Source organism: Eupeodes corollae, chromosome 1, assembly GCF_945859685.1.
Source record: "Eupeodes corollae chromosome 1, idEupCoro1.1, whole genome shotgun sequence".
Classification (NCBI taxonomy): Eukaryota; Metazoa; Arthropoda; class Insecta; order Diptera; family Syrphidae; genus Eupeodes; species Eupeodes corollae.
Genome location: NC_079147.1, coordinates 32,691,354 through 32,704,302, shown reverse-complemented (window position 1 = coordinate 32,704,302; position 12,949 = coordinate 32,691,354). Strand labels below are relative to the sequence as shown.

The window sequence follows — 12,949 nt, the reverse complement described above, 5'->3', positions numbered from 1 at the left end:
TAGAACATAAGAATATTGATCAAAGAATTAAGAGATAATGTGATTGTAGAAACTATCATTACGGGTCCCGCGGACGGTCAGCTCGCAACTGATTTGCCCATTCTTTTAAAAGGTTACCGTTCCCTTTAAAAATATCCTTTGGCCTAACAATAAATAAATCCCAGGAAAAAAACTTTTTCCATAGTTGGTATCGACTGAAAATAAGAGTGCTTTTCCCACGGGCTTTCTCAGAGAGGTTTTAAGATAACCATAAAAGTGTTTTCTAATTTGGTGATTCATGGTCAATTCAGTTTCAATTAGCATGCTAATAACTTAAATATTTGTACCTATTTATGTCTACCCGTGTGAAGTTGGGACGGGCTGCTAGTCTATAACAAAAAAATACATATTTAATTTTTCTAAGACCACTATTTTGCGTTAAAAATAAAATCAAGCCCAGAATGAAATAATTTTGAAGTCAATGCCTTCATTTATTCACGAGATATGGAGAATCGAGCATTAATTTTGTGTAGTATATCTTATACATTTTAAAGTCAATACTTTTACTGATTCTTGAAATGTGGATGACGAAAAATGACAGACATCTCTCTAAAAATCTTTGATTTAAATTTTCGGTATTTTTAAACGTCGAGAAATGCCAACATTTTTCGCTTCGACAGATCGGACCGATTACAATAACTTTTCATGTGTAGTTTATAACTTATAAAATAATATAGACTAAAAAGGCCATAATTCTTTGTTAATAATTTGCTTCTCGACTATAGCAAAGCTAGGAATGGTCAGCTTGTTAAAACTAAAATTGAATGAAGCGTTTTAAAACACTTAAAAAGTGCTTATTTTTCCACTAACTAAAAATTTCTTAATTTGTTGGTGATTATTTTTCTGGATTATTGAATATTTTCCCTACAACTTACAAGAACTTAAATGAAACAACTTTAAATTGATCATTTAATAATGGAAGATAAAGGACTCCAAACTCATTCAATATTCAAACTCCAAACTCATTCAATATTCAATATTCCAATAAGAGGTTTCCCATTGATATTTAAAAAGAACAAGTATATTTTCATGACACATCAACGGATGTTTATTGTATTGTAGAGAAAAAGGTGTACCATAAATAAAGGAGGACGATAACTGTCAAATATCGTTCACGGCTGCAGTTACAGGACCATATTCTTTTTAATGAAATTTTTTATAACCAATTCTGACATTTGCGACTAAATGATCTCGATAATTAAACAAATACCTTCTTTAAGATGTTTTATTGGTGTTCTGAAATCAGTATAGATCTTTTTTTGCACTTGGTCCCATAGGTCCAAAGGTGTTAAGTTACAAGACCTCATTAACAAATTTGTATTGGAACGTAACGAAACAATAAAAATAAACGTCGTTCAAAACAATTTTTTTCCAATTTCGGCCAAAAGATAAGTAAGGTGCATTAAGACCACCTGCCAGTCCGGAGACATTATTCTGATCATTCTTGAAGTTTAAGAACCACATACGCCTCCAAAGTGAAAATGGGCCCTAACGGCAAAAGAGAAGATTTTTAATAGAAATCTGGAATATTTTGATTTATTTCAAGAATTGAAAAACGCACGTCGTCTCCTGTGCTCAACTAGTTAAATAAATTTGTCAATTCTTAAGAACTAAGTTTTAATGCAAAATGTTGTTCAAGTGCCTATTTTTAAAGATTGATGGTAAATCTATAATTCCTCAACACAACGATACACAGGATACAAAAGCTCGGTCTAGGAAATAACTTACGATGAACCAAAAATGCACTTGTTTTATTTCAATAGTTTTGTATTTTTCACTTGTCAAATGTCAAAATATTTTAAATGTGAAAACTGTCCAAATAGGTAGCACTGGTGGTTAGTTTGTAGGGCTGTCACGCCATGCCATAGGTCTTGGGTTCTATCCCTGTCTGTGCCACCCAAATTAAACAACAAAAAAAAGTACGGGTGCTGCCTCTTGGGAGGAAGTGACAAACCCTCCAAGAGTAACTCTTGTCATGAAAAATGTTTTCTCAAATTAGCCGTTCGGAATCGGCCTAAAAAAAACTGTAGGTCCCCTCCACCCCTGACAACTTTACTCTCACACAGGAATGGTTGAGAGTTGTAGGTCACTACGCCCTAGTTTTCAATGGACTGTTGCACAACCTAATTTTTTTTAACTGTCCAAATAACTGGCTATTCAAAACGAAGTCTTTAAAATGTCTATTATAATCTAAAGTCTATACTGATATTGGATAAACTCTTGTAGACGTAGCATTTAAATAAAGTTACTCTAGTAATAGAAAACCATATGGTTCACTTCTTCCTGAATGTTCTCATACTAGACATCATCAAAGAATTACATAAACTAATAATTTAAATAGCATTTGCTGTATTCAAAAAAAAAAGTATTTCCTCTAAAACAAATAAGCTTTTGAGTTTTTTTGTAAATTATTTATTTATTTATTTATATATTCCTCTTAAAAGTTACACACTCTATTTGGACTAATAATTATGATACATAGTTTATACCAAATTTACTAATTTATGTTTCAAAACATTTCTAGTAATATTAAAATCAATTGCAAAGTCAGATTCATTAAAATCCCTACAAGCTCTTGTGATAGGATTATGCTTAGCATAGCTAGTACTGTCGTTAGGAACATTTAAAAAATCACAGGCCCGAGGGCGCATGTTTCTAGAAGGCGCATAAATAAAAAGCATAGATATCAAAACTGGACAGTCAATATTAAAATTCAAGTAATCAAAAGCAAAGTAGTACCCGTAGCATGATGGTTAGTGCGTTGGACTATCATGCAAAGGGTCTGGGTTCAATCCCTGCCTGTGCCACCTTAATTTAAAAAAAAAAAAAAAAAAAAAAATAATTTTCGCGGGTACTGCCTCTTGCGAGGAATTGACAAATCCTTCAAGAGTAATTCTTGTCATGAAAAAGTGCTTTCTCAAAACTAGCCGTTCGGATTCGGCCCAAAATTGTAGGTCCCTTCCATTCCTGACAACAGTACTCGCACACAGGAATGGTTGAGAGTTGTAAGTCACTAGGCCCTGGTTCACAACGGACTGTTGCGCCACCCCATTTGATTTTTTTGAATCAAAAGCAAAAAGTATTGAGTTTAATTTTCTTCTCTGAGTAAGAAGTTTTGATCAATTAAAATACACCTCGTCTTATAAGATGAAACATTTGAATAACCAACTATTTTTTGTAAGACAAACATTGTGAACCTTTTTTGAACTTTTGATGTATAGGGGTCTTCGAAATCTTTTGAATTTTGATAAACAAACCCCAGCATTGAGTATGCTTTTGAGGTCGCATGGTCTATTCAATTGGAAAAATTCATTTTAGAATCGAAGATTACGCCTAGATCCTTATGGGTATAAAGTCTTTGTAAAATGTCGTTTTCAAGTTTATAATTATAATATGATGGACTGTAATTTCTAGAAAATGTCACAATACTACATTTCTTATTGTTAAAATATAACCATTTGATATTACATCATTTAGTTAGTATTTAAATCAATTTGAACTTTTTTTACATCGTTTAGTTAATTTATGGAACTGAATATTTTCAAGTCGTCAGCAAATAGAAGACATTTAGAAAAAGTAAGATTTAATGGCAAAGTCGTTATAAAAATGATAAAAAAAAAGTGGTCCAAGATGACTACCTTGAGGAACACCCGACAAATTTATAATTTCCCTAGACAAGGCATTATCAATTTTGACCACCTGTTTTCTATCTACTAAATAGCTCTTTATTCACATTAGGAGCTTAGAGTGAATTCCATATATCTCTAGTTTTTTTTTAAGAAAACACTATGTTAAACGCGGTCGAAAGCCTTTGAAGAATCAGTGTAAATAGTGTCGACTTGAGAATGCATTTTCATCTGTGATTTATAGCGTCACAGTAACACCCTACTTTTTAACAAATAAACTAAACATTAAACATTGAAAAGAAGCTTAATTCATCCATTAGCAAAATTTGGCATAATTTACAACATTTGTTAAGGCAACACTTGAAGACGAAATACATTAGTCTTATACTTTTCCATGTCATAAACAGGCACTAAGGCATTATTAACATACAATATACACAAAAAGTTAGCCTTTGCAGACAAAAAAAATAAAAAGAATTTGCTCAAAAAAAGGAGCACTTACTCAAAAAAAAGTAGCATTTGCTCTTAAAAAAATAAAACCATTTGATGTAAAATATATTTTTTTTTTTTTCAAATCCATTACAAGCCCTTTCGAAAGTACATAATGTAGTTGTTACCCACGATTTAACGAATGAATAGTCAACATAATCATGAACTTATGTACATAGCCAACCAAGGTATGAGAGAAATGTTAGTTTTAATTCATTTGTAATTTCTCATTTTTTGTTGCGATATATATTTATATTTTTTTTTATTCGCCAAAAAATGAGCACACATCTATTTAGTTGTATTGTAGGTATATAGACAGGGCCATCTGACGGGCTACACTATACACTATGCAAACGCGACTACGACGAAGAGCGACGGTTCGCTAACATAAGCTTTTTTTGATATTTGCTATTATTACTTTTTATTGTAATTTTATTATTTTTTTTTTAATTTTTGCAAAAATAAAAAACATATTAAGTTATAGCTTAGGTATAAGTATGTTTGTATGTTTGTAGGTATGTAGGTACTCAAAGATACTCAAAAATTCACATAGATACATATGTATATACACTTTTGCTTATTTGGTGGGTCGTTTTCGTCTCCATCGTCGTCGTCATTGTCGATATGTTCAACGTATAGTCGCCGTCGTTTATTCGGGTGCGGAGAGTTGACCTTCAAAAAATAATTAAATAGAGAGAAAAAGAAGAAGAAAAAGAAATAAAAAACAAAAATTCGCATAGTTTTGTTGCTTGTGCGAATTTTTTTCAACTTTTATATGTTTGAGCAACGAAGACCAAATAAAATCAACAACAACAACAACACCGCAAAACAAAACTAAATTCGCGCTCGTTGTATCTATTTTGCTTTTGATTTCGCTTCTTCTTCATCTTTTCGCTTAGTTTCAAATACATACATAGAAACCTAAAGACCTATCGTATCTAACCTCCTCCGCCCGCCAACCTCCAACTGCCAACCGCCAACGCCGCTACCGCGCCGCTCCGACCGCACCGCTCGGCTCGCTACTATACTATACTTTACTATACCAAACCATACCACCACTGCTGCTGCTGGGCTATGGGATCTGCTGTGAAATGTGTGCCGTAGTTGATTATGATCAGTATCAAGGTTCGGTGTTTTTTTTTGCGCTATTTCGCGTTCGCGTAGTTCCAATTTTTTTTTTTTTTTTGCAAAGACACTAAATTTTTGCTGAAAAATTAAAAATACATAATTCCTAAAAATTCTCATCTTCTTCTTCGTGTCCCTCCGCCTTGAGAACTGTTTTTGAACGTGCGTTGTCGATCATTTCCGCGCAGAAGTAATTGTTTTTGGAAATATCCTTCCGTGGAAGCAAACCAAAGTGCCAGCTGTGATATACAAGTGATCAACCAACAATTTCAGAATTTCAAAAAACATCCCCCAACAAGAAAAAACCTAGACGAGAAAATAGATTTAAAAAAAATCCTCTTATTTTTATTTTCTTACATTAAAAAAGTCCCAAGTGCTAAAAATAGTATTTTCCATTTTGTTTTTCCATTAAAAAATTTCAGTTAAAAAAATCTTTATACAAATATTTGTGATGTCTGATTTACTTGCCAAAAAAAGATCTTCATTTATGTAACCAACAATCAAAAAAAAATAAAATCAAATCAAAATCAAAACCAAACTCAAAACCGAAAAACCCAAAACCATAGGAAGTACCTTTTCACATTTGGATATTGAATAATGTAAAATCTACTACCTGCCTGCAATCAGCTTGGATATTTCAAATATTACATCAACAACAACAACAACAAAAAAGGTATCTAACTTTTGCACAACGGAATTTGAATATATTCAAAATTGATTGTTGTGAGATTTGTAAGCTTTGAAAAAATAATTTAAAAAAAAAGGGTGTGGAATTGAATTTAGTTAGATTCGCGTATTTGCTAATTGCTCCTATCCCGAGCTTGTAAATCATCATCATCGTCGAAGTCGTATTCTTCGTCATGATTGTCATTATTCTCATTTGCGAATCAATCAATTGTAAAAAAAGGGTGCGCGCGTGTAATTTAAGAGCTTTTTTTCTAATTTTCATCAAAATCGGTTTTGCGTGGTGCTTTATAAATTTGCCTGAATGACGATCACAGCCAGCAGCGCCAGCGGCGTGTTCTATATTCTATTTCTCTCTTTAGTTCTTTTTATTTTTGAGTTCCTATTTAATTTTAAAAATAAAATAGAATTCGAAAAAAAAAAACTTTTTGCAAAAAGCTTTCGCAACACAACACAACACACAATTAGGGCCATTGTACTTTTTTGCTCAATGCTATATGTTTGTCGTTTATTTGTTTTTATTACCGCGTGCCCATATTGTATATTATATATTTTTGTATATTGTATCTATGGGATAGGATGTAGGTTGGTACTACTAGCGATTTGTTAGATACAACTATTTTGTTTTATTCGGTCGTTCTGTCAGTGTGTTGGATACAAATTTATTTGCTACGCAATACATTCAAATATTTAAGTCAATGTATGTAGAACAACACTTGTGAGTAGGATTGTTTGAGCGAATATGTTTTTTTTTTCAAATTTACTTTGTAGGGTTAGTTTATATTGGGCTTGGGCTTAGGTAGGTAGAAAACTTAGGTATGTGTTTTATCCCATGTATATGGGAAATTGAGAAACTTAGGGGAAGGGAATTGTTAGTTTTGTAAAGATTTAGAATCTTGTAAACTTTTTTTTTAATGAGTTTAGGTTGATTTTTTTTGCGATTTAAAACGGAAATGCCTTAAATAGTTTTAAAATGAAAAAGTTGTTTTGCACCCTTATTGCTTTGTATACTTGTTTGACTTAATTTTGAAAAATGTTGTTTCTTCTAAATAAGACACTTTTTGGGAATGACATTTTTTTCGGAGATTTAAGACTAGAAAAATGTAAATGTTGATGGCAGTTAATTTGACACTTTTTCCAATATTTGTATTTTATGGGCTTAAGATAAGATTTCTGAAAGAATTCCCTTAGACGAACCCAATTCGCTATTGATTCTTACCTAGTTTTCAAATTAGCTATGCATTTTTTGTTTTCCTTTTTTAAATGTGCATAGAGGATTCTTGAGAAATCGAATCATAAAAATTCTATTCACTTCACAGATTTTTGACAGCAGAAGTTAAAATTTGTATGTATTTTATATGTTGTTTATATTTCTGAGAAAAGATTCGGAAATCTCTGAGATCTTAGGAATATAAACTGGCTAAACTTGTCGAACGCTTTGAGAAAAAGTATGCCGTAACGTCTTGTCAAAACAAAGCAAATTATCCTTTGGGTCCCACTATCTGTGTAATAAATCAATGTTAAAATAGTCTAGACGGATGTGGAAGGACTCTGTAGGCCAGGGCCGCTTTAGTATAGATTAGCCCACTTTTACAAGACAAGCCAATCCAATATTGAAAGCAACTTGTGCACTCATAGACACTTGCTCTAATGGCCAAAGTTGGTTGAAATTTGTAAGGTTTTCAATATAAAAACAATGGATTTGTAAAAAAGCCTTAGTATATCTTGTCCTTTTATATATTTTTTTATAAGAAATATAAACTTTCAAAAAATGCTTGCAAAATTGATAAAAATTGGTATCATCAACAAAAACAAAACAAGGAAAACTTACAAAAAAAGTACAAAACTTATAAGCAATGGTTTTTGACTTAAGAGAAAAAAGAACTATATTAAATCAATTTTTTAACTCACACGAAATATTGTTATTAATATTTTGTGAAAGTTTTAGAAAAATCGACCGACAGCCAAAGTAATCAGTGTTGGTCGCATGCCAGCCTCTTTTATTATTAACTTCCCATACGAAGTTGTTGTAATGGGTCCGATTTGTCAAATTGATTTTGTCGTCCATTGCTCAAGAACTAGAAGAGATATCGACATGAAATAAATTTTGTTTTGCAGATAATAAAGCAGAAAGGGCTTTCCAAAAATTGCTTGAGTGTTTATTTTACCATAACAGTTTAAAAAAAAGGGGAAAATATTGGTGCACTCTAAATATCTTACGAGCCAAAAACGCTAGATACATATATTGTATTATTATCTAATATTTATACTTAAGAAGGCTGATGGCTTGTTGTTGATGCTTTCATAACATATAATATTTGTAATTTTACATTACACTTAATACTGTAAATAAAAAAAATATATATAATATATTGTAATAAGATACCAAACAAGTATATTTTTTGAAAAAAAAAACCAATTAACGTTGTTATTTACAAATCAAAAAAACTTTAAAAAAATGTGTCATCCCGAGAATTTTCGAATACAAAATGATTTTATCTCCAAAACAATTTTGTGTAACGAAAAATAACGTTTTTAATGTCTGGTAAGATTTTGAGAAAAATCGACTTGACAGAATTGACATTACTCAAAGTTGGTAAAAATTCATTTTCGACTCAAATATCTTTTCAGAACTTTTAGATATTGGCTTTAAACTACTTGTATCTTTTAAATAATATTGTTGTCAACATTCATTCAAATTTTGAAAAAAATCTTATTGACAGTTTTTTTTACAAAAAATACAAACCTAACAAGAAACCAATACTAAAACTTGGTAAAAGTTTACTTACAACTCAAATAGCTTTTAAAAATTTGAGATATTATCTTCAAACTATATTTATTTCACAAAAAATATTGTTTTCAATATTCTGTAGTTTTTTTATAAAAATCCAACAGTCCGTTTTTCCATAAAAAATAAAATCTAAAACAATTGTAAGCAAATTTGGTAAAAATTGATGTTCAGTTCTCTCAAATTAGTTTTATTCATCCAATTTTAAGAAATGCTACTAAAATTGGTAATAATTTGTTTTCGCCTAAAAATTTATTTAACAAAACTAGATTTTCAAACTAAACTATTTCTTTATATGGAAAATATTGCTGCTAATTTTAAAATGTTTTAGAATAATTCAACTTACAACTTTTTTAACCCAACCCTCCAAACTTTTATATTTATTTATTTATCTACGTATATAAATCTTACAGATTACCAACAATTCTGATATAATAAGCAAGACAAATCGACATACGGGATGGGAAATTATCAGTGTGGGTCGCATCCCAGTCTCTTTTTCTTAAATTCATTTTCAAATCAAATTTGACTAAAAAAAATATTTTAAATTTAAATTTAGCACATTTCTAAACTTACCATTAGACATGTATTTTTTGTTGAATGTTAAGAAGACGATTGCTTAATTTTTTTTTTTAATTTAACAGGATTGTACTCTTTTTGCTAGTTAAATAAGTTTTATTAAAAAAGTGAATTGAGGTTCTTTCAAAAAAGATGATGGTAAAAGCCAATTACAATCTTCAATAAATTTATTTTTTGTGTGTTGACTTGTTCATTTTTTACTTAAGCAATAAGTGAAATCTACAAAATTTGACAGCAGAAACTTCTTAATGGACAGTTTTTGTGGGGCATTAAATTTCTTTTAAAAATATGTACGAATATACACTTTTATGTGTCTCAATTATTTTGAAATTTTGAAGAATTAAATTATAAGGAATTGTAATTTTTATCCACTATTCTAAATAATATTTTATCTATAGTGATCAATATCTCTTGTTTTTCACTTCAAAATTGTAATTTAAAATCATTCTTGAACTACATGAAAAATGGTCTCTTTCGACGAAACATACATAAATGGCAACCATTGACAAAACTGTCAATATCTCTATAAATAACTTACATAAGTTGCAAATTTTTATTTTCAAGAATTCCAAAAAAAGTCTAATTTTTTTCAAAAAAAAAATCCATAAAATATTAACAATGAAATTCCTGTTTCGGCAAATATAAAGTTCTAGAACGTTGAAGTCAAATCCCTGTTAAAAAGCTGAAATAATATTTTTTGTAAAAAAAATCTTCCTTAATCACAAAAACTTACCATTATCCTAAAGCTTACACTGGGTTTAAATTTTAAACATGTTAAGGAAAGTATTAAACCCTTTAGTGGGTTTAAATTATAAAAAAAAATGTAAAATATACTGAATTAAAGGCAAATGTTGTGTGCTTTAACCTTATACATTCTTTAGGTACTCATGATCCATTTTTTGGGTCACTATTAATTACTATTAAGTACGAACTCATAGGGTTAGGTCATGCCGTAACATAATTTAATGACATTTATAAAAAACGCCTTTTGTTCATCAGATTTTTACTTACCCTGGGAATGATTGTTACCCCATTTTATTTCGCTAAAAATTAGTGATGTTTTGACATTCCAACCCATTTTTAAAGTATTACCCTAACAAAATTTTGTATGACTAAATGTTGGTTGCTTATTCAAAGAAAAACAACTCTTTTTTCAACTTTTTGAATAGGTACATATACAACAAATAAGCTCCAATCAAATACTCTAAAGATTTAAAGAATATTTTGTCTACAGACTAAATGGCACAGTTATTATATTTTCTTTACAACAGTTCTTTGATTACTAACACATTATGTTTGATAGTCAAATTGATAGATTGAACAATTTCAGATTCAAATTGTCAAAATTCATTGCCATCCTCTATTCGAAATACACATATTTTTTTGAAAACCACTATCACCTTTTGTTGTGAAAGCTTTTTAGGTATCAATTTGACTATCACCTTAGAAAGATCAAATTCGTCATTCGTCAACAAACACCTTAGCTAATTCCACTTCTGATTACATTTTCACAAAAAAAAAATAAATACTTCGAATCTCACCTTTAAATTTGTCTATCACATCAAGTTTTTAAAACATGTCCCTTTGAACCTTTGAATCTTTTTGCTAAGTACTAATATTTCTTTTTTAGATATAATTTAAATTATTTTATTATCTTAGTTTTTAAAATACTCATTCGTTATGAGTCTTTGAATTTATATAAAGTTTGTAGCAAACCTTGAATATAATACTTCCATAGTTTTGATAAAATGCAATGTATAATACATTGTTATTGCTGATTTCGAAACTAAACTTTAATTTTAACTATTTTTCAAGTTCTAAAAATATCCGAGTTCAACGTTATATTCATAATTTTTTATACATTTCAAAAACTTGATATCAAAGAATAGTTTAGATAACAGTTTGTTCTAAAAGCAAAACAAACTTTCAAACCGTTTTGCCTTTTCTGTTAATGTTTTAGCATAAACAACTGTTGAAGATTTTTAGAATGTCTTATAAATAATATAAATATTTTAACTGAATATGAAAAATATAGATATTATATATGTACGTGATTTTTTCGAATTTTTAAAAACCTGACGTGATTCTGAAGTCCGATTTGAACGGAAGCCATCAAAGCCCATTGGAAAACTGCAACGGTATTGCCAGTAAGAAAACTTTGTAATATTGAAATTAAAGTATTCAAAGAAAGATCCCATTTGAATTGTTGAATTATTTGTAAAGTTACCAAACTTTCAACGGATATATTGTTTCTTTCATAAAATAATAGCTAAGTTAAGTTCTTATATGTCATTTACGAGTATATTGTTTTTCACAAGAAGTCATAATATCAAAAAAAAATTAAAGTATGCGTCGATATTTTGTTCACTGTAAAATTTAAAATTAAATACAAAGATATGAAAACTTAGCAATAAAATAGTTTCCCACATATTTATGTTTGTTGACTAATTCACCAAGTGTTTTAAATTAAATTAAAGAAAAATACTTCAACTAACTGACTAATTCAGGTAACACAAAAATATAATTATTATATATTTTCCAATTCACATTTTATTAAAAACACTATTAATTGGCATGGGCGCCTGCTGTCACCCGGCGTTTGCCGCACCGTTGCTAACGATGATGATGTCATCTTACACACAATTTATAAACAATTGCAAGTGTAATGTATGCTGTATTATTTTCATAATAAATTTGACAATAAATTAAGTTATGGTGTCTTTAAAATGTTGTTTGTTTCGAAAAGCGTATAGTATGTTCCATATTGATGATGATTTTACTAGATAAATATGCGACTACGACTACACCTAAAATATTATCACTTGCAATTCTTCGTTTTCATTTTTGTTTTTCAAATTCTCATGTGATGCTTGAATATAATATTATTTACGCTTTATGAATGAATATATATTTAACTTTGATGAGTGCATTCAGTTTTGAATATACAACACATGCTTTTAATTGTTTTAAAATAAATACAAAAAAAAAATAAAAATAAAATTTATAGAAAATGAAAATGAAAATGAAAATTTTGAAAACGAACAAAATATTATAATACATATTCATATTTTGAATTGGCAAGTGTGATGGGGTTGATTAAGTTTAAGTGGAATGTTCTAGTTTATTGACAATTTGAATAAACATAAATATTTTTAAACTAAACAGTCGAACATTTCAATGTCAATTTGTCATAATTTACTAATTTACTTTAATTCTTTTATTTATTAAAATAACATTATTTCGTATAATATTTTAAGTGATGCATTTTTAAATAACAATATATTAAATTATCAATTATTTAATCTTTATTAGAAATAAAAAGTATATTTATGTATGTATATTAATATTATGTACATAGTACTAAATTTATGCTTTTGTGGCAAAAATTTGTTCTCAAATGATTTACTAATAGCGGTTTTGCAAAGTTTGAACAATTGTTAATTGTCTACTTCCTCAATCTGAGTTTTCGCACGTTTACGCACATGAAATTTTCCACAAAAAATAACAACAACAAAAAAATGCAGAAACTCGTGGATTAAATAAACTGTTTTAGTTTATTTGACTAACACAAATAATATTTTTGATCTTACCGACTTGTGGACATAATTAAACAGCTGAA

At 29.3% G+C, this 12,949-nt stretch overlaps 1 protein-coding gene across 9 annotated transcripts in view; it reads left to right on the top strand.

The window, feature by feature from the left end:
• LOC129940505 (sex determination protein fruitless-like) overlaps positions 1-12,949 on the top strand; it is a 326,270-nt gene that overhangs the window by 233,675 nt on the left and 79,646 nt on the right. The window contains exon 1 of one of the 9 annotated variants that reach the window (XM_056048862.1): positions 4,441-5,952. The exons of the other annotated variants lie outside the window; for them this stretch is intronic. The gene's annotated coding sequence lies outside the window, so the exon portion shown is untranslated. Of the gene's footprint in view, positions 1-4,440; positions 5,953-12,949 lie in introns of those variants that run through there. 9 annotated transcript variants of the gene reach the window in all.